Source organism: Perognathus longimembris, chromosome 12 (assembly GCF_023159225.1).
Source record: "Perognathus longimembris pacificus isolate PPM17 chromosome 12, ASM2315922v1, whole genome shotgun sequence".
NCBI lineage: Eukaryota > Metazoa > Chordata > Mammalia > Rodentia > Heteromyidae > Perognathus > Perognathus longimembris.
Window position 1 is genome coordinate 40,331,423 of NC_063172.1, and position 23,622 is coordinate 40,355,044.

The 23,622-nt window shown below is 35.2% G+C and overlaps 1 protein-coding gene across 1 annotated transcript in view; it reads right to left on the reverse strand.

Annotated features, from left to right (window-relative positions):
- Positions 1 to 23,622, reverse strand: part of Ralyl (RALY RNA binding protein like) — a 641,793-nt gene that overhangs the window by 98,206 nt on the left and 519,965 nt on the right. The gene's annotated exons all lie outside the window — the stretch shown is intronic.

The following is a 23,622-nucleotide window of genomic DNA, read 5'->3' on the forward strand; positions in this document are numbered from 1 at the left end:
TTCAAGATTGAGGTTGTCTGGATCATTCAGATAAAGTAGATTTGGAAAAAATAGTTATGACAGACAGTAGTTGTCAATGAAAATAACATGATGATTCTATATTTCTAGCTTAGCTCTCATGACTTATAAATTGGAAAATGTAAAATGATTCTCATAATCAAATAAAAACTTGAGTCAAATTTGTCAAAAATGTAGCATCTTTTCTTTCTTTTTTATTTTTGTAATGTGCTTTCAGGTGTTTTGACACATTTAGGAGTTTGACAGTATATTCATATGACAGAATACTTTCCCTGACAGTCTAGTACTCTCCATGTTTCTAGGCATCAGCATGCCTTCAAAGATATTAAAATGCATAAATCCTTAATTCCTTCTGATCAATGACTAGTGCTAAAATACAGTATTTTCCTTAGAATGTATGCAACTTTATACTTTGCATGAACTTTATAATTGCAGGGCTTGTGTCTCTAGAACAACTAAGCAAAGGCTTAGATTTTTCATGCCTAAGGAGCTGTTGACCTTGAATGGACCATACAGAGTAAATTGTATCTTAGCAGAAACTTTGTGGTCATTGACAAAGTGATTCCCTAAGCATTCATGCTCTGATTGTCCTGGCACTGTGCAAAATACTCACAAGGCCAGAGAAGTGGAGAAATAATTAAGCTCAATTTTCTGCAGTCTCATAAGTCAGGGGCTTTGAAGTGAAACACTGAGCAGTTATTTCTTCAGTATTTACAGATTCAAAATGAATGCTGACATTTAGAAGTCTGTATGTTATCTTCCAAAAAGAATGCACGTTCGATTATTTTAAGAAATGCTTTTTCTATATTCTATTCATTCATAGTCACTAAATTAAATTGTCTATAAAGGTACCAATATATCATTCTGGTTCATCACATAATCTGGTTATTAGACCAAATAAGAGTATTTTATTCTATTGATGAGGCTTCTGTTTGAGTGCAATGCATATCACATCAGTGCTGTAGATCTTCCTCCACCCTTTCCAGACATAGACAGGAAACAGAAGAGAATTTAAACATGACTAGTAGTTAGGAGATTGAGAACTGAAAGCAAGTACTTCCATTCTATAGGAAGAGTGAGAGGTTGTTTACACTGAAAAACATATAAAGCAGAACAATATATGGCATGGTTTTGATTAATATTGCTTTCAGCATTTGAAAATTAGCATGGAATATGGAAGGAAGATCAAAATATGCTCCAAAACTATTCTTCGTATATCAAAACTGAATTCAAACAATTGCAAAGTGTATTGGGCTATTACTTTATCTTTTCACAGTAAGTTAATTAAACTATACTATGCTAAAAAAAGTCATTTCTCTTTTCTTCTTTGTTTTAAAACTAAACAATGTAAGTGTACTACAATAGAAATAATGACAATAGTAGACAATTGAAAAACATTGATGAGCTGAACCTGTTGTGATGTGAGCCCAGTGAGATAATATAAATAGAAACAGGTATTATTCAAAAGTGGCATTCTTTGAAATGAAAACAAGCATGCACATGCATGCATACATTTAGTATATATGCATGTACATATACCAGCATGTATATATGTATACACACATGCATATACATGTATATATACATGCATGTATATATGTAGATACACATGCATATACATGTATATATACACATAATACATATCTAAACATATTTTGACTAACTCTTGTTTCTGACCTAGTAAAGATGATTGAAACAACACACAGATTAACACACACACACATACACATACACATAATACATATCTATACATATTTTGACTAACTTTTGTTTCTGACCTACTAAAGATGATTAGAACAACTTTCTGTCATTTCATACCTTTGACTCTTGGGACAATAGTTCCCATTCTACATCCAAACCGATGTGATATTCTCTTTGTACCTATTTTACTCTATTTCATAATTTCCATTGTACTGACTACTGAATATTTTTGTATTTTGACTATGACTTTCTATAGAATAGTCATAATTTCACCCAACCTGTTATGCTGTACAGTGTTCTGCAGTGTTTTTAATCCAGAAGATGCTCATTAATTCAATTGTTGACTAAAATTGTACAAGGTCAGAAGGCATATCCTTTTATATGAGTCCTAAGTAGTTTATTCTCTCAGTACATTTCCTAAAGTGACCTTTATTTGAACTATGCTTTACAAGACATTACAGATGCATGTTGTCGAGCAAATTTATCAAGGTGAAATAGCTTGATAAAATGCTATTTTATATTTTTGATATCTGCACTGAATATTAACATAAACCCTTGCAAAGAGAAAAATAAAGTCATTTAAAAGTGAAGTGAAGGAAGTGGTGCTTTAGCTCAAGTGGCAGAGCACTAACCTTGAGTGGAAGAGCTGAGGGAGAATGCCCAGGCAGAAAGTTCAAGCCCCATGACCAAAAATAAATAAATAAAGAAAGAAAGAAAGAAAGAAAAAAGAAAGAAAGAAATGAAGATGTGAACACAGTATACTTTCTTGGATAGCACACCTGTTTAACCTCTAGCATATTTGAGCACCTAGAGAATATTGATTTATTAGGTACCTTGAAATATTCAGAAAAATATTATCTATCTATCTATCTATCTATCTATTTATCTATCTATCTATCATATATCTATCATTCCCAGTGGCTTGATTTGTAACATCCCAATTTTAAAGGTTAATGTAATCTTTTCTCCCTTTGACAGTCACTGCTGTCATCTTTCATTTTCAAGATATGTTTAACTTTAACAAGGATGTGAAACTCAACTTACTCTTGAACAGAACATCTGTTTTATTGATGTTGTTTTTAAGTATGTAAATTTTGAAGGCAATGTTTTTGTGAAGGAGTTAGTCAAAGGGAAACCTTTATTTTTGCAGTTGTTTTTCCCTCTCCCAAGTTTAAATAGAAGTCTAAATAATTCAGCCGTGGTATATAGACTGCCAGGAAAAGTCATTCAGAGTCTTTTATTGTTCACATTTAGAAGATTTAGGGATTCATTACCATTACCTTGAATAAAAATTCAGGAGATAAAGAAAATAGTCGGGTATGTTTGACAAGTCAATGGAGATAACCATACATTACCCACATGTAAACGCTGCACTATTAAAAAGACTTTCCCCTATTATCATGAGCTTTGATTTCAGAACAACCCTGTGAAATAAACAGAGCAGGAACCATTCTTCCCATTTCATGTACAGAAGATGTTTAAAACACTGAGAACTTAAGTGGTTTTCATACTTATATCATTAGCTCTGCTCACTGCAACTGTCTTTATGATTGAGCACAGCACAGCCTGTGTGCCAGGCATTGCACTAACCAGAAAAGAGACACTCTGTCCCTGTAGATGGAAACGATTGTCAGTACACCTTGGACTACTGCTGCATTAAATTTACCACAACTTTCCTTATTGCATCTCATTTTTTTCTTGTCCAGATGTTGACACTCAGATCCAGTTCTCCCTGGCCTGCAAAGCGATGCACACAGATTCTGGGAGCTTTGGAGAAATAGTAAAAGAAAGGCTGTAGGGAGACTTGTGTGGCAGCAAGAGGAGATTTTTGTGGTTAGGTAGGTTCCTAACCCTGAGGTTTCCATTAAATTTCCAAGTGTCATTTTCAGCCCACTCTGTGCTTTGCAAGATGAACATTTGAAGCATTTTGTGCTGAAAGCTCAGAGTAAAACCAATTTTGTACAGCAAGAGTAAATAGTTTTCTAATCTTGTTGTTTTTCCCTTCTCAGAATCAAAGCGAGTTTTAACATTTGAAATATGTCCTTAATAGTATGTTAAAATATTCACTGTTATGGGAATGAAACTGTACTCTAATTTTACTGAGCAGCCGCTGAATTGTGACCACTTTAATGAGCCTTAGGACCTAGTTTCATAAATTAGTTCTGACACAGCACTATGGCACGTTGGCCTCTGGTTATTAGAATGCTAATGCAAAGATCACTGGTTGGCCAGATTCCCATTTGTTACCAGAATATACTTCATGCTCGTGGGCTCTGTTTGCAAGGGCAAATAAAAGTGGAAATTTGAACTTTTTACTAATTCTTGGTAAGTCTATCTTGTATGTGATTTATTTAGATCCAGTCTTTGTTCCCAGTATAATGACTGCCCTGGTCTTCTTCTGCTATGTGTTGTGTTTCCACCCAAGTTGCCAATTATAATGGTACACATTTCCTAGAAACATGTATACCTCAAATGGGAAAAAGCCTGGGCTTTATCTGCTGAGCCAGAAATTTCTGCTCTTCTAGTAATTAACTAATGGAAAAAATAACCTTGGTTGGCTTTGAAGCCCTAATAGCAGGAAATGTGTTTAATCTGAAACCAGTCTAGTCTATAGTTTTATCAGAGAACAGAGCTACATTTTCATACAGGTTAAAGCAAACCCAAGTTGGTAGTAATAATCAAATTTCAATTTACAACTGGGTGTTGGTAGCTCACATTTGTAATTCTAGCTACTCAGGAGGATAAGATATGAGGATTATGGTTCAAAGCCAGCCTGGGCAGGAAAGTCTGTGAGACTCTTATCTCCAATTAACCACCAAAAAAAGCAAGAAATGGGGCTGTGGCTCAAGTGGTAAAGTGCTAGCCTTGAGTAAAAAAGCTCAGGAACAGTGACTAGGCCCTGAGTTCAAGACTCAGGACTGGCACAGAAAATCAAAAACAAACCACCAAATTTTAATATATGTAATTTCAAATATTTAAGTTTTGATACTCTTTTTAAAATTTTTATTGTCAAACTCATGTACAGAAAGGTTACAGTTTCATACTTTAGGCATTGGATACATTTCTTTTACTGTTTGCTCGCTCCTCCCTAATTCCCCCCTCCCACTCCCCCTTTCTCTTTCTCTCATGAGTTGTTCAGTTCATTTACACCAAACAGTTTTGCAAGTATTGGTTTTGTAGTTGTTTGTCTTTTTATCCTGTGTCTCTCGATTTTGGTATTCCCTTTCGATTTCCTAGTTCTAATACCAGTATACACGGTTTCCAATGTGTTCAGATAAGATACAGAGATAGTGCAGGCACAACCACAGGAAGGGGATACAAGAGGGTCATCAATAATAGAAGCTACGGTCTCACATCACATGTTGAAAGTAATTACAACAGTGATATAACAGTCATTTCCATAACATGGAGTTCATTTTACTTAGTATCATCTTATGGGTTCATAAGGACATAGCTATTAGGCGCTTGCGATCCTCTACTTTGACTAGCCTAAACCTGTGCTAATTATTCCCTGTGAAGGAGACCATAGAGTCCATGTTTCTTTGGGTCTGGCTCATTTCACTTAGTATAATTTTTTCCAAGTCCTTCCATTTCCTTATGAATGGGGCAATGTCATTCTTTCTGATAGAGACATAAAATTCCATTGTGTATATGTACCACATTTTCCTGATCCATTCGTCTACTGAGGGGCATCTGGGTTGGTTCCATATTCTAGCTATGACAAATTGTGCTGCGATGAACATTGTTGTGCTGGTGGCTTTAGTGTGTTCTTGTTTGTGGTCTTTTGGGTAGATGCCCAAAAGTGAGGCTGCTGGGTCATAGGGGAGCTCTATGTTTAGCCTTGTGAGGAATCTCCATACCACTTTCCAGAGTGGCTGAACCAGTTTACATTCCCACCAAAAATGAGGTAGGGTTCCCTTTTGGCCACATCCCCTCCACCTGCAACAAACTAAAATTAGATCCTTATATATCACCTTGCATCAAAATCAATTCCAAATGGATCAAAGATCTTGAAATTAAAACAGATACCCTGAAAACCCTAAAGGAAGGAGTAGGAGAAACACTTGGGCTCCTTGGCACAGGATGGCACTTCCTTAACAAAGACCCAGAAATGCTACAAATCAAAGAAAGGATGCACAAATGGGACTGCATCAAACTGCAGAGCTTCTGCATGGCAAAGGACATAGCTTGCAAGATAAACAGAAAGCCCACAGATTGGGAAAAGATCTTTACCGGCCATACAACAGACAAAGGCCTTATATTTAAATATATGCAGAACTAAAAAAATTACATTCTTCCCAAACAAAACTGCAAAGAACCAATAGCCCTCTTAACAAGTGGGCTAAAGACTTAAAAAGAGACTTCTCTGATGAGGAAATGCGTATGGCCAAGAGACATATGAAAAAGTGCTCTGCATCACTGGCCATAAAAAAATGCAAATCAAAAGAACATTGAGATTCCATCTCACCCCAGTAAGAATGTCCTATATCAAGAAAACTCTCAGTTTTGATATTCTATGTCTTGTTACCTTGGATAAATTTCAGAATTTTTTTTTTCTATAGTCCTTGAACATTTTCTAACTCTACTTAAGTAAAAATAAAATGGTATGTTTTATTAAGAGATAAATCATTTGAAACCCAATCATAAAATTCAGATAAATGTTTGCTAGCAGTACTCTAGTTTAGGGATTTGTATAAAATTTTTATGAATATGCTTAGAGAGCCAGGTGCTGATGGCTCATGCCTGTAATCCTAGCTACTCAGGAAGCTGAGATATGAGATTGTGGTTCAAAGCCAGACTGGGCAGGAAAGTCTGTGAGACTCTTATCTCCAATTAACCACCTGAAAAAGAAGTGGTGCTGTGGCTCACGTGGTACAGTGCTACCCTTGAGCTGAAGACCTCAGGGACAGAGCCCAGGCCCAGAGTTCAAGCCCTATCAACAACAACAACAACAACAACAACAACAACAACAACAACAACAAAGGCTGAATATACTTAGAGATTTGTTGACATCAATAGTGGCAAAAAGCTTAAGATAAAAGGGACTAAAAGTGACGTGGTAAGAAATAATTCAGCATAACCTGCAGAACTATGCCTACTTAATCTTTGATAAAAGAGATAAAAAATAGGATGGAAGAAAGATAGTCTCTTTAACAAATGGTGCTGGCAAAACTGGCTCAACACCTGCAAGAAATTAAAACTAGATCCTTATATATCACTCTGCACGAAAATCAATTCCAAATGGATGAAAGACCTCAAAAAACAAAACAAAACAGATACCCTGAAAAACACTACAAGAAGGAGTAGGAGAAACACTTGGGCTCCTTGGAACAGGACGAAATTACTTAACAAAGACCCAAAAGTACAGCAATGAAAGGTTGGACAAATGGGACTGCATCAAACTGCAGAGCTTCTGCAGGGCAAAGGACATAACTTGCAAGATAAACAGAAAGCCCACAGATTGGGAAAAGATCACTAACAGCCATACAAAAGACAAAGGCCTCATATCTAAAATATATACAAAACTAAATTAAATTCCTCCAAAACAAAACCTCAAAGAACCAACAGCCCCCTCAACAAGTGGGCTAAAGACTTAAAAAGAGACTTCTCTGATGAGGAAATGAGTATGGCCAAGAAACATATGAAAAAGTGCTCTACATTACTGGCCATAAAAGAAGTGCAAATCAAAGCAACACTGAGATTCCACCTCACTCCAGTAAGAATGTCCATTATCAAGAAAACTAACAATAACAAATGTTGGAGGGGATGTGGCCAAAGGGAACCCTTTGTTGGTCATTGTTGGTGGGAATGTAAACTGGTTCAGTCACTCTGGAAAATGGTATGGAGATTCCTCAGAAGGCTAAACATAGAACTCCTCTATGACCCAGCAGCCCCACTTTGGGCTTCTGCCCAAAAAAATACAAACAAGAACACACTAAAGCCACCAGTACAACAATGTTCGTCACAGCACAATTTGTTCCAGCTAAAATATGGAACCAAGCCATATGCCCCTCAGTAGATGAATGGATCAGGAAAATGTGGTACATGTACACAATGAAATTTTATGCCTCTATCAGAAAGAATGACATTGCCCTATTCATAAGGAAATGAAAAGACTTGGAAAAATTTATACTAAATGAAGTGAGCCAGACCCAAAGAGACATGGACTCTATGGTTTCTCTCATAAGGAATAGTTAGTACAGGTTTAGGCTAGTTACAGCAGAGGATCACAAGAGTCCAATAGCTATACCTTTATGAACTCATAAGATGATGCTAAGTGAAATGAACTCCATTTTATGGAACCGAGTGCTATAACACTGTTGTAATTACTTTCAACATACAATGTGAAACCATAGCTTTTTATTGTTGATGATCCTCTTGTATCCCCTTCCTGTGGTTGTCCCCATGCTATCACGGCATATCATCTGAGTAGCCTGGATACTGTATATACACATATTAGCACTAGGGGAAGGGAAAGGGAATATCAAAATCGAGAAACAAAGGATAAAAAGACAAACGACTCCAAAAGCAATACTTGCAAAACCATTTGGTGTAACCCAACTGAACAACTCATTTGGGGAGAGGGAAATGGGGAGGAGGGAGTGAGGGAGGAGGTAATAAATAGTCCAAGAAACATACCCATGGCCTTACATATGAAACTGTAACCCCTATATACATCACTTTGAAAATAAATAATTATTAAAAATTTTTCTTATTCATAAAAAAGTAAATAATTCAGCATAAAGTTGTCATGAGTGAATAAACTTATTTCTACTAATTTTTGTTCATCACAATTTATCGACTTTCCTGCTTAAGTACAAAAGAATCCTTTAAACAGGAGAAACTCAGTCAATAGAAACCATAAATAACCAGTTTCCTTGAGAGCTGTCACATTTTTGCATCTGTGAAGAAGAAACTCCAACATTTGGATATTGCGTTTTCTTTTCTTCCTTTCTTTATTTTCAGATTTGTATGTATGGACTTTATCTTATTGCCTCATTTGTGTGTGTTTGTGTGTGTGAGGGAGAGAAAGAGAGATGACTGACTGTATTCAATGCTTATATTGGCACCATCAATATGCTAGCTATTTTATAATTGATTAATGTAATTAAACGCCACAGGTAATTCCAAGAATCTCAATGTATTATATGTGGAGAATACTATACAACCCAGAAAAAAATCATTGATTTTTGGAAGACAAAATAATCTCTATCATCTAGCAGCCTGTTAGAGAAGCAGAATCCATACAATGGACAAAGGCTTCATGTCTAAAATATGCTCAGAACTCAGAAAATTAAATTCCTCCAAAACAAATCCTCAAAGAGCCAACGGCCCCCTCAACAAGTGGGCTAAAGACAGAAAAAGAGACTTCTCTGAAGAGGAAATGAGAATAGCCAAGAGACACATGAAGAAGAGCTCTATATCACTAGCCACAAAAGAAATGCAAATTAAAACAACATTGAGATTCTACCTCACCCCAGTAAGAATGTCCATTATCAGGAAAAGTAACAACAAATGCTAGAGGGGATGTGGCCAAAAGGGAACTCTACTATATTGGTGGTGGGAATGTAGACTTGTTCAACCACTCTGGAAAGCGGTATGGAGATTTCTCAGAAGGATAAACATAGAGCTCCTCTATGATCCACTCTTGGGCATCTACCCAAAAAATTACAAACAAGAACATACGAAAGCCACCAGCATTTGTGGTCTTTTATTGTTCCATTTGAATTTCTGGATTGCTTACTGAATTTCATTAAGAAATGGTGTTGGGATATTAATGGATATTTTATTGAATTTGTAGATAGCCTTTGGCACTATTGCCATTTTGACTATATTAATCCTCCCAATCCAGGAGCATGGGAGGTTTTTCCATTTTCTCAGCTCTGCCTTCATTTTGTTTTTCATGTTTTTAAAGTTCTCATCATAAAGGTCTTTCACTTCTTTGGTTAAGGTTATTCCTATATATTTTATGTTTTTTGAGGCTACTGCAAGAAGAGTTGCTTTCCTGATTTCAGCCTTGGTCTTTGGGTCACTAGCATATAGAAAGGCCGTTGATTTTTGAGGGTTTATTTTATATCCTGCTACTTTTCCAAAGTTTTGGATCAGCTCTAGTAGCTTGGGAGTAGAGTCTATGGGGTTCTTTAGGTATAGGATCATGTCATCTGCAAAGAGAGAAAGTTTAACTACATCTTTTCCTATTTGGATCCCCTTTATGCTTTCTTCTTGCCTAATTGCTCTGGCTAAGAATTCTAGTACTATGTAAGACCCATTTTTGGCCATCTACCCAAAAGACTACAAACAAGAACAGACTAAAGCCACCAGCACAACAATGTTCATTGCAGCACAATTTGTCATAGCTAACATATGGATCCAACCCAGATGCCCCTCAGTAGATGAATGGATCAGGAAAATGTGGTACATATACACAATGGAATTTCATGCCTCTATCAGAAAGAATGACATTGCCCCATTCATAAGTAAATGAAAAGACTTGGAAAAAATTTTACTAAGTGAAGTGAGTCAGACCCAAAGAAACATGGACTCTATGGTTTCCCTCATAAGGAATAATTAGCACAGGCTTAGGCTAGTCGCAGCAGAGGATCACAAGCCCCTAATAGCTATGTCCTCATGAACGCATAAGATAATGCTAAGTGAAATGAACTGCATGTTATGGAAATGACTGTTATATCACTGTTGTAATTACCTTCAACATGCCCTATAAACTGTAACTTTTATTGTTGATGATCCTCTTGTATCCCCTTCCTGTGATTGAACCCACACTATCACTGTGTCTCAGCTGAGTACACTGGATACTGTATATATGCATTTTAGCACTAGGGAAGAGAAAGGGAATATCAAAATCGAGAAACAAAGGATAAAAAGACAAATGACTCCAAAAGCAATACTTGCAAAACCATTTGGTGTAAACCAACTGAACAACTCATGAGGGGAGAGGGAAAGGGGGAGGGGAATGAGGGAGGAGGTAACAAACAGTAGAAAAAAATGTGTCCAAGGCCTAATGTATGAAACTGTAACCTCTCTGTACATCACTTTGACAATAAATAAGAAAAAAATAAAGCCACCAGCACAACAATGTTCATCACAGCACAATTTGTCATTGCTAAAATGTGGATCCAACCCAGATGCCCCTCAGTTGATGAATGGATCAGGAAAATGAGGTACATATGCACAATGGAATTCTATGACTCTATCAGAAAGAATGGCATTGCCCTATATGTAAGGAAATGGAAGGACTTGGAAAAAATTATGCTAAATGAAGTGAGCCAGACCCACAGGAACATGGACTCTATGGTTTCTCTCATAGGAAATAATTAGTACATGTTTAGGCTAGTCACATCAGAGGATCACAAGAGCCTAATAGCTATGCCCTTATGAACACATAAGATGATGCTAAGTGAAATGAACTGCATATAAGAAAAGAAGTGTTATATCATTGTTGTAATTATTTTCAACATGCCATGTGAAACCGTATCTTTTTGTTGTTGTTGTTTCTCTCATATTCCTTTCCTGTGGCTGTATCCCAGCTATTAGTGTTTCTCATTTGAGTACCCTGGATACTGTATATATGTATAATTGAACTAGGGAAGGGGAAGGAAATATCAAAATGGAGCACAAAGGATAAAAAGACAAATGATTTCAAAAGCAATACTTACAAAACCATTTGATGTAAACCAACTGTACAACTCATTGGGTTGGCGGGAGAGGGGAAGAGGGAGGGAGGAGGTGGACAAAAATGAGGGAGGAAGTAACAAGTTGAATAAGAAATGTACTCACTGCCTTACATATGGAACTGTAACCCCTCAGTACTCCATTTTGACAATAAAGGGGAAAAAAAGGAGCAACAGAAAAAAAAAAAGAAAGAAACGCAGAATCCAAGAAATCATTGGCATGGCATGGTTTAATTGGGGTAGATGGAGAGGGAGATACACACAGAGACATAGAGAAATAGAGTGACAGAGACAGAAAGAGACACAGAGAGAAATAGAGACACAGAAAGTCAGAGAGAAATAGAGACATAGAGAGAAACAGAGAGAGACATGGAATCAGAAACAGAAAGAGCTGCATTTTGACAAGACATTCAACTGAGTGCCATGTGATTTTTGGAATGGGACATGTACCTTATATTGCTTCTTTCAGTTATCTAAGATCTTTATTTTTAAGGCATTTTGAAAAAAACATATTGTAAATTCTGAACAGAAAAACACATGCAAAATTTCTTAGGAAAGGCACACCAAAATGCTTTTCTAAAGGGATAAATTAATATTGCTACTCCAGTGCCAACTTTGATAGCTACTAGGATTGCTATATCATTTCTGCACAAAAATAAATTTCACAATAATCTTGTGCTGTAGCTCTTATCCTTAATTTCCTCTATAAAACTTTAGGAAGTATAAGTTATTTTACAAAAGCTATTATTTAAAAATAGTGGTGAGAAGACCTTTCAGTACTTCGCACTTTAAACACTATATTCTATGCCAGACACTTAACTTTAATTAAACCATATACTGTCTATAATTTACATAGCCTACTAGTAAAATAACAAATATTTGTCAATTTCATTTTTTAAAGAGATAATTTTCTTTCCTTACAGTCCTCATGTGATTATGAGAAGGAAACCATTAAATTAAATCCTTTCCTTGGGAGAAAGCCACTAAATTAAGTTTTATCCTTGGGAATTCCATGAGAAATCAAAACTTCAAATGGTTATTCTGACTATGAAGGCAAACTTCAAAGACAGAGCACAAACTCAAAGAAATACAAGAGAACTAAGATTTATGATATATAATAATAAAGAAGTGAGCTAAGATGAAGAGTTTACTGTCATGTTTCTCTCTATATATGAATATAAGTATGTGTATGTATATTCTAAACTGTTTTTGGTATAAGTGGAAGGTGGGAGAGGGATAGAGAATGATGGATGGTGAATCATATTGAAGTGTGATTGTAGTCATATACCAACATATGATAACAAAGTTCACTGAAAACTGGAATCGTAGTGTAGGAGGGCAGGAGGGTCTGGGAAAGAGAACAATTAAGAGAATTAATCTTGCTAAACTGTGTAGACATGTAAGAAATATCACAGTGCAATTCCTATTGTATTGCACTACAATTTTGAGTAGGAATGTAAAATGAGTTCTACCAGTCAACAAGTACGAGTAGGAAGAGAAGTGTGGATAGAAATGGTGAAGGAGGGCTAATATAGTCAAAATACTTCATATGCATTGTGGGAATAAAATTATAAAACCTGTTGAGATTGTTTTAAGAAGAAAAATAACAGAAGATGATAGAGGGGGTTAATTTGATCAGGGTATATGATATGCATGCATGAAGTAGCACCAAAAACTCTGAACAACTAATGTAGATGAAAGTGTTAAAAAAGAGACGAGATGTACTCCAAATAGGTCAAGAACAGAGTAAGCAGGGTTTCAGCTCTAATTACACATTCATTTGCAAGGGGATATTCTACTTGGGCAAAGATCACATGTTTTCACTTATATGAAGAGCATAGACCTAAGATAATGTTGAGGACAGTAGCAATGATAATGAATCAGTGCCTAGGCCATGTTGCAGCACATGTGCTTGTGCTCACGCACACACACTCCCACACCCTCACCAAGCATCACAGTCTAGTTTAGGTTGTGAGGACATATCCTACCACTGTGACTTTGACTATTGAACAAGGGAATCAACAACAAAGAAAGGCTGGAAGGCTTCAGAGGATGTTAAAGTGATGAAAGCAACTATAACCTAAGGGAAGTTTATGCCAAGTGATTTAATTTTGGTTGGTGAGAACTATGTTGGATTCTGAGCTTAGTATCTGTACAATACTAGATTTTTTCTTGTAAGCTTCCAAAGTTGTGATTGTCACAGAAGCAAAAGAAAACTAATGCAATGTTTTCTTTAAGAAGTAATACTTAAGATACTTCTGTTCACGTATAATCTAGATTTACAAATTCTTTCAAATTCATAGAATGTAGCAGAAAGTGAAATGTTCTGGCTAGATTATATTGTACAAGCATAGTGTCTTCCACTGTGTGTGAACTTTTGCTTTACTCTTGTGTTTTCTGTCCAGCTGTGCTAACATCTGTTTTTATATACTGACTATAACAGATAAATTTGCAAGACAGGCAGAACATGTTTTAATTACCTGAATGTTACCCTTTAAGTTCAAATAAACTCTGCTGCAAATGTGTAATTTTATTGGAAAGTTATGAGAAAAAGAATCATCTGACATTTTAGCATAACAATACCTGCATATAACAGTTGACATTTCTATAAATAAGATTTAGTTAGCTTTTACTCAGGTTATAAATGGAATTGAAACCTCAGATGCTGAGAATAAAATTTCTCAAAGAACACAGTCTTACTAAGAATATATTAATCTATTTTATACATATTTTAGTAGATCAGATCTGTCAAAACTACTGTGAGATCAACAAAGGCAAGTAACCACTAATATTTCCTTCATTTTTCTCTCATATTTCTCTTTTGAAGTCTATAGTTAATGAAGCAAAGTATACCAGAAACTGAAATTAATTAATTTGTTTTCTACTTTACCACTTAGTAATATATTCCAGATTGTGATATACAAAGTTTATTGTCTTCTAGGAACATACATATACATACAGAAAGCCTATACTTAATGGAGCAAAATATACCAGAAAGTGAAATCAATTAATTAGTTTTCTATTTTACCATCTAGAGTATGTTCTGGATTTTGATACATAAAATCTAATGGATTCTAGACACATTCATAGACACACAGCACTCATTATTTACTTCGTGTACTTTGAATTTCAGGTTGAATATAATTAGTTAAATGAAATGTATAATAATGTATAAATAGAACTCTGGTTAACTAAATACATGACCTTATCATGATACACTACAAGGCATGCAGCTCAGTTCTTGTCCCATCCATCTTTGTAATGCTACTAACATTCAGATAACAGATTCAGCACTCACAATTTCTTGTAAATAGAAATTTTAGTTCACCAACTTTATTGGTCTTGCATAGTAAATTATAATTCCCCAAATCCACCTGAAGTATTTATAGTATATAAACCATTCTTGCCACCCATGAATGTAAAAGAGACACGCAGACTGCATATTTAGGGATTTTTTGTTTTCAAGAAATTGAATGAATTTATATTCCTAATGTTGCAGTAGGGGAAATTGCAATTTTATTTAAATCTACCTCCATTATCATTTTCTCTGTGAAAGCAGAACTAGATTTACCTTTTGAAACTAACTCCTAAAGAAAGATTCACAGATAACAATTATGCATCTTTATATTGGAATGACATCTAGTGCTATAATGATATTTGGAGCCAAACCAGACCTGAGTTTAATGGACAGAAGATTGTTTAACATTTAAATATATTTTTATTTCTATATTTTATTCATATTAAGAAATATATTTGATTCACATTTTCTATTTTGGTTGGTCCTGTGCTTAAACTCAGGGTGTGGGTGCTGTCCCTAAGGATTTTGCTTAAGGCTTACACTCTACCACTAGAGCCACAGCTCTACCTCCAGTTTTTTGGTGATTTATTGGATCTAAGATTCGCATAGACTTTTCTGCTTGGTCTGGCTTTGAACTCAATCCTCAAGTCTCAGCTTCCTGATTAGCTAGTATTTTCAGTTGTGATCCACTGGTGCTGGGCTCACATTTCTCCATGGAGGTGATATGGAATAACACTTATAAGCACTTATTGAAAATTCTTCCTATTACTGTGTCCATACATATTGTTACCAATGATGAATTAAGAGAAATACAAGAAACATCACCACAAGAAATTTCAAATAACAGTGGTCATATTCAGATTTATTGTTTCTAACTCAAGTTTAAAAAAGTCAGTAAAGAATAAAAATAATCTCATCTTTTAAAAAGGAGAACTAATTGGTATATTCAGATGTAATCAGAATATGGTTTCATTATGTAAGGAAAATGCTCTCATCTACATATCTACTAGTTCTGCTAATGAAAAAGAAAAGAATAACCTTTTAAAATGTATCTTTTATAATGTGTCCGTTCTGCATATGAAGTTTGGACAATAAATCATGACAAGGAATCAACATTAGCAAAGTGACTAGTAAAATATGCATATAATTAATTGTGCACAACTTCTCCCTTCAGACTGGGGCTCAAGCTTCAGCAGGAGAGACTGTATAAATCATATGGTAGTTGCTTGATTGTTGGAAGATGTGTTTGTGTCAGTAGTGGGTTGTGGAAATATGTACATAAATGGCACTAAATCATCAATGTTTACTCTTTGAAAATTTATTCTCAGAGCTAGTAAAGAAAGTATTTTTTTTCCAGTTGAAGATGTGCATTGGGAATAAGATTTAACTAACATTTGACTGTTTTAACTTCTCTTTATGGTAACAGGAATGGGAGTTGTGCCCTCTGGGATCATTGAAGTTATCTTGCTGATTCTGTGCCTTAATCTCACTCCATTTACTATATTACCATCTATCAAAAAATTACTGATGTTCTTCATTCTGTTTTTTCTCTTTTTTACTTATATCTGAAATTCATTTGATTATTTTATCACTCCATTTTTTCTATGTACATTACTTTGGAGGAGATAGCATGGGGCAACAAAACTCTACTACATAATGTAGTCCACTTATATTTTATGAATGTATTAATAATCTTGAAATTTCAGAAAAGCATAAGTTTCTTCTATTTATTCATGGTTAAAAAAACTAGAACAAAATTTCCACAAATCTTTTAGAAAAGTCCACTTTCACCATGTCTTAAAACTCTAACTTAGAGACTCCTCTAAGAGTCTTAGCCAACTAAGAGTATCCTATTATTCAAATATTTTGATAATAGAAGTAAGACACTATGTTTGAGAATTAGGTAAGTTGTCCCTAATACCTCATTCTTCCTGATACCTCACTCTAGATCATCCATTACCATCTACAAACACATGTTTATATAAGTAGACTCTTTATTGGCTCCAGTCAGATAAAAAGAAAACAGTATGAAGAGACTGTAAAATCCTACCACTTAGTAAAATTGGATGAATTCACTCAGATGCTGCTGTAATTTACCTAAAACCTACATGGAACTGCAGAATTGAACTTTCTACCCAAGCAGTAAACATAGTTTAAAGGGATTAAGATTATCTTTGTCCAGGAAGGTAAGTGGTCCCTAAATTGTTAAAAAAAAATCTCAGCTGAAAGATAAGGACTTGTATTCTATTTCTCACTAAGTTGATAGAAATCAACTCCAAGAAAAGCTCATAGTAGTCTCCTGCAACTGAGTTAGAGTCTGAAAAAAAGTAGAATCTATCCAGTTTTTCTTTTGGCTTAAACATATTATTAAGAGATGTTCGGCTTTATCTTTCTACAATAAAAAGAGATATGTGGATTCTCTATATAATAGAAACTCTTCTTTCCTGCTGGAGTTGATTTTAAATCCTGAAAAGATTATAAAAGAAGTAGAGCTAAATTAAATTAAGATGATATAATTAATTTTCTGTTCATTTAAAAATATTTATTGTAATCTACTTAACTTGTTTAGGTATTTGAAATAAGAAATGCCATACTTATAAGATGCGCACAAATTCTTTGGAAAATTATTCATGCTATATGTGTAAATATCACCTTCAGGTATTTAAAATACTGAGAGAACTAAGGGTACTAAAATTATACCTTCAGTGCCATAAATGTTTAAGACAATCTAACTACCTTTTAAAATGCAAGTAATTATGCAGAGAAATTCTAGCTCTTAGAATTAATTTGAACATTAATCAAAGGATATGGATAATTTTTATTTGATACAACTTCCAAATATATAAATTGATTTTAATCACATGAGATAAATCTAACTGCTTAAGAAAACTAAGATTTAGGGCTGGAAATATGTCCTAGTGGCAAGAGTGCTTGCCTCCTATACATGATGCCCTGGGCTGGATTCCCCAGCACCACATATATAGAAAATGGCCAGAAGTGGCGCTGTGGCTCAAGTGGCACAGTGTTAGCCTTGAGCAAAAAGAAGCCAGGGACAGTGCTTAGGCCCTGAGTCCAAGCCCCAGGACTGGCAAAAAAATAAAAAAGAAACTGTAACCGCTCTGTATACCAGTTTGACAATAAAAAATTAAAAAAAAGAAAACTAAGATTTGAATGTATAACTTTAATAAATTAAATATAAAATGAAGCACAATCTTATTTACATACTGAACTTGTGTTAGACACAATGTATCAAAAATGACTGCCTATTATTTGGCCATTAAGTATTTGGCCACACATAAACACACACACACACACACACACACACACACACACACACACACACATACACATTTTAGAGTTGAAGTCACAGCCTTTACTTTACTATGCAGGTACTTTACTTCTGAAATCCATCTCTAGCCCTTTTTCTGCACCAGTTACTATTGAGATAGTATCTCAATTTCTGCTCAGGCATATGCCTAGACAATGATCTATCTATTTTAGGCTCCCTCTTGGATGAAAGATACATGCTACCAGATTCTTCTATTGAGATGGAGTCTTTCAGACTTTTCTATCTGGACTAGACATTCCAATCTAGGAGTACAAACCTCCTGAAGTCAATGTCTCACAAACTTGGATGACAGATACATGCTATTGTGTCTAGCTGTGGGCTAAGAAGGGGCCCTTGTAAACTTTTCTACCCTAGCAGAACTCACACTTTGATCCTCTCATTCCCAATATCTTAAGTAGCTAGGATTCAAGATTTGAATCACCAGTGCCCAGCTTAAATCAATTTTGTCATTTTAAATGATATATTCTGTTGAGTATGGGATTAAGGTATATAACAGAAGATTTTTTCTATAGTTCTGCCCCTTCTTGCACTGAGCATACTTATTCATTTATCATAGGGAAACAATACATATTTTTGTGTGATTTCTTACTGAGGAGCACATAAATTTTATTCTTTTCCTTTCTGGTTTTAATATGAAAGCCTAAAAGGCTAAAACCCTAAAGGCTCATACATTGAAAAGCTGTTTCACTAGCTATTGGTATGATTCTTAGAGTTTCTGAAACTTTAGGAGGTAGGACATTCTGAATGAAGTAGGCCACTGTGATGGACCATTGCCTTTTCCTGTATTTGAATCAGCTTCCTGTCCACCATTAGATGAAGTTTCTCCATATACTCCTACCATCATGAGTGAGCAGTACCCAAGTTTACGATCATGAACCATCATGGTATGAACCTTCTGACACAAAGTAAATAAGTTTTCCCTCAAGTTGTTTCTGACAGGTATATTATCACAGCAACAACAAAAGTAACTTAGGTAAGCCTGTCTTACTTGTGGATTTAACATGTGTGATTGTGAACAAGCACCATCAGAAATAGATGATAGATTGATAGATAGATCTATTGCAGCACAAATGACGCTGGGAAAACTGGATAATCAATGCAAAACACTGAAATTAAATCCATACTATGCTCTGTACTACTATCAACTCAAAGTAAGTAAAAACCAAAACTTTTAAGAAAGATCTGAAACTTTAAAATTTATACAACAAAAGGTAGAAAAACAGTTTACCAATATCTTTCTGCACAAAACTCTAGTAACTGAGCAAATAGAACCATGGACTGATAAGTGGAATTTCATCTAATTGAAAAGCTATTCCGCAACAAAGACAGTCACCAGGCTATAGAAAAAAATGAAAAATGAAATAAAAATAAATAAATACCAAAAGCAATTTCAAAAATAAAAATTTAAACTCCTGTTTGTGCATATAGAAAGAAACAGTTCTACATTATTGTTTTCTGTCTTTAATCATTGCATGACCTGCTATTTACCTAAACATAATTTTGTGAAAAATACTGAGTTAATGTACACAACTTAAGTGATAAAGTAAAAATTGGAGATTTGTTGAAAGGCTATATGTCTTTAAGTGGAAGTTGGCTAGGATGAGAGAAAAAGATCAAACATCTGAAGTCTGTGCATCCCAGTGCTCAGCATGCTTCACCAATGACCACCTCCTTGAGCCATGTACTCATAGATGCCAAGAGTTTACTGAACCTTATGACAAATATGCCTTTCAAGATTTCAATTCAGTGATATAGTTCAATAAATAAAAAGGCCACTAAAGTTGGTTTATGGGTCTTAACAGATGTCCTTATATACTAAGAACTTCACTAAAAACGTCACTTCAGTTTTGATTTGATGGATGAAGAAATCCTTTTCCTCATCAAATTTCAGGGAAAATACTAATAATAAAATGTCTGATTCAGTCTGAAAATATGAGCACGTTAAGATTTTTCTCAATATTTCCAAGCATCACTAAAATTACAGCTTTATATTTCTGACATTTACTTTTCCTTTCTGATAAAAAAAAAATGGTACTAGAGTGTGGCTTAGTGTTAGAGTGCTTGCCTAGCATGCATGAAGCCCTGTGTTCGGTCCCTTAGCACTACATAAACAGAAAAAGCCAGAAGAGGTGGTGTGGATGAAGTGGTAGGGTGCTAGCTTTGAGCAAAAAGAAGCCAGGGACAGTGCTCAGGCCTGGAATTCAAGCCCCAGGACTGGCAAAAATAAATATGGTACTAATTGCCAGCCCTAATGGAAAATTGTCTGTCTATCTTCTCTCTTGGTCATGGGGCTTGAAATCTGTGCCTGGGTGCTGTCCCTTAGCTCTTCAGCTCAAGACTAGTGCTCTACCACTTGATCCACAGCACCACTGCCAGTGGTTAAATGGAGATAAGAGATAAGTTCCTTCTAGGGCTGGCTTTGAACTTGATCCTCAGATCTCAGCCTCCTGAGTAAGATTACAGATGTGAGCCACCGATGCCTGGCCTCTATCTATCTATCTAAATTCATCTTTTTTGAAAATTTACTCAATATTATTTTCATTATTAATAGTACTTGGTAATAAGTACTTATTTTATATTATTAGTATTGGTGGAAATATTATTATTAATGTTTCTTTTTGTGTAATTTTCCCTTACTCTGAGAGGCATTCCTTGGCTTTGGGAATATTCAAATTGTTATTGTGGGCAAGAAGGAAGCCTTACCTCCTATTATCCAGAATTGGATTTTTTGAGGCTGAAGCTGAAAACTAATCCCAAAGCCAGGCTTTACTGAGAGATAAGAGGATTTCTCCAATGCTTTTAACCCTGGGAGTGTCAAGAGATAACCCTTAAACTTGATTGTAGGTACTTCCATGGCTACAGTGGCTGTGGCTTCTCCTAATCTAGTTACACCAGTCTACTGCCCTCTGGAAGAGGGATAATATGGAAGAAATTATTGCATCCAAATGCAAGACTAAATATTTTGTGCTTTTAGCTCAAGGGATGTGGAAAAATAGCAAGGAATCAAGTAAGGGGTAGGTAAACGTATCAATGGAAAAGAGCAAATTATTACAGTTTCAGTGATTCTGAAAAGAGAAGTTTCTAGAAAAAAATTCTTTACACGTATGAGATGCTTCAAGAATATCACATTTTTTTTGGCTGCTAATCTGTAGAGAGTAAACCTGAGACCAACTTACAAAATACAGAAATTTCTTCTCTAGTATGTAAGTATTCTTTAAATCACTGCAATACATTTAATAACATAATGAAAACTACAGGATGAACCTCTCCCCTCTTCTTGTAACCACTATTGTGCACTTTGTCCCTATGACTTACTCCTCTAGATACCTAATATAAATGTAGCCATGTAATATTTATCGTGTGTGTGTGTGTGTGTGTGTACATATGAATGTGCACACACCCGCGATGGTCCTGGTTCTTAAACTTGCTTCCCTCCCTGAATTTTTTTTTTCAAGGCTACTACTTGAGCCAAAGTTCCACTTCTTGATTTTTTTGGTAGCTAATTGGGGATAAGAGTTTCATGGACTTTCCTGGCCAGACTGGCTTTGATCTATGATCCTCAGATAATCCATATTTGTTCTTTTTTGATTAGTTTATTTCATTTTGCCTAATGTCTTCTAGGTCCATCTATGTATCAGAATGTCTTCGCTCTATAAGGCTCAATAATATTTGTCTCCTTACATGCCTTTCAATGTTAACTAAAAATGTACATATTAGTTTTTTAATGTATTGTTTTGTATCCTAAAGTCATTCTCCCCAACCACCTCCCAACTACTCCCAAGGTCATTTGTTAAAGATTTGCTCCTCAACTGGTAGTAGTGCTAAAGAAGCTGGGTGTAGATGGAGGGAATAAATCACTGGGGGCATTTTCTTGAAGGCATATTATAACTTCCCTCACTCATTTCTCATTCTCTCTCTTGTACTCTTCACTTCCTTCCCACCATGATATGATCATTATTCCTCTACAATATGCTCCTACCCTCCCTTACTGCCTTACTATAGGACTAAAAGCAGATCAAATGGCCATGAACTAAAACCTTTGAAAATGTGAGCCAAAATGACCATTTTTCCTTTTGAGTTATCTCAGGTATTTTGTCATGAAACCTGACTAATACATTACTATTCTGTTATGTTCCTTTAAGTTATAGTATGTAGGATAAAATGTGAGCAAACATGCTTATATACCTTCCTTGCCTCAATAAGATTCAAATTACTGGGTTACTTCTCTTATTTCTTCCTTCAGACTAACTTTCTAGTTATGAGAAAAATTTATGAATAAAATGGAGAAAATATTTTCTTTGGCCATATTGACTGTAAATATTGACATAAATTGTCAGTATCTCTATAGTAGGTGCTTTTAGCTTAGAAGAGAAGAAAATCAGAAAGAACCTAACCAAAACTCAATCACTAGTCATATCTTTTATTTTTTCTTTAATTTTAATTTTATCAAAGGGGTTACAGTTATATATAGTGAGTACATTCTAGTCAAACTTGTTACCTCCTCTCTCATTTTTCTCCCACCTTCCCTCCTCCCCACTTCCCTCCTCCCCATGTGTTGTACAACATGTTGTAAGTATTGCTGTTGCATTGGTTTGCCTTTTACCCTTCGCCTCACCATTTTGATGTTCCCCTTCCCTTCCCTAATTCAGACAAACATATATATTACCCAGGGTACCAAAATCAAATACAGTGACCACAGTGGCTAAACTTTACTCATTTAACTCAAATACTGCTTGAAATGAGAAAGTAGGAAGTAAAACTCAAAAGCAAAATGACCTTCAGAACAAAAGAAAGAAGAGAATAAAAAGCATTTTCCACTTAGCTTTTTTGCTTTGGTGCCAAGGAATCACTATTATTTTAGAATGCTGTCATTTGAAAGCTTTGAAATATTTTTTATAAAAATGAATACATTAATGTAATAGTCAATTTGTCTGAAGTTAGCAAATATTTCATCCATCAAAAGTGTTGGGAAATGAGTGAATGCATTTTTGAAACTAGTAGAAACTGAACTAATTTATTTTCTTGAGATTTCTAGAAAAATAGTAAAAGAAAAATGACTCTATCAAATACAGAAAAATAAGTGACAAATTGAATAATGCCAACCTTAATGCTAGTCAATGTTCACACATGGCCAATAAGCAGCATTAATGTCTGCTTTCAATTATTGCTCCCTTTAGATGCCCCCCAAATTTAGGACAACTCTGTATTCTTTCCTGATTTAAACTATATGGGCACAAGTCAGTTTGATGGATGGCCTAATAGGGCTGCTGAAGGACAGTGTGATCCTCTGTAACACTTCACCAAGACCAATGCGTAATGTATTATCCTAGGAAACATCTTATTTTCCCGTGGGGGATGTTTCATTGCACTTGAATTTCTTGGCTTTCAAGTCTTGGTGCACATCAAAATCATTGACCTGTAGGGGTTGGTCTCCATTCTCCCACTTTTCTCTAATTCTTTCCTTTTCCCTGGAGCTAGAGTTCTGATACAAGTGACTGAAAACAGAGAACAGAAAGAACTTCAAAAAGATGTACTCAATTATATGGATACATTTTTATTTAGTACAC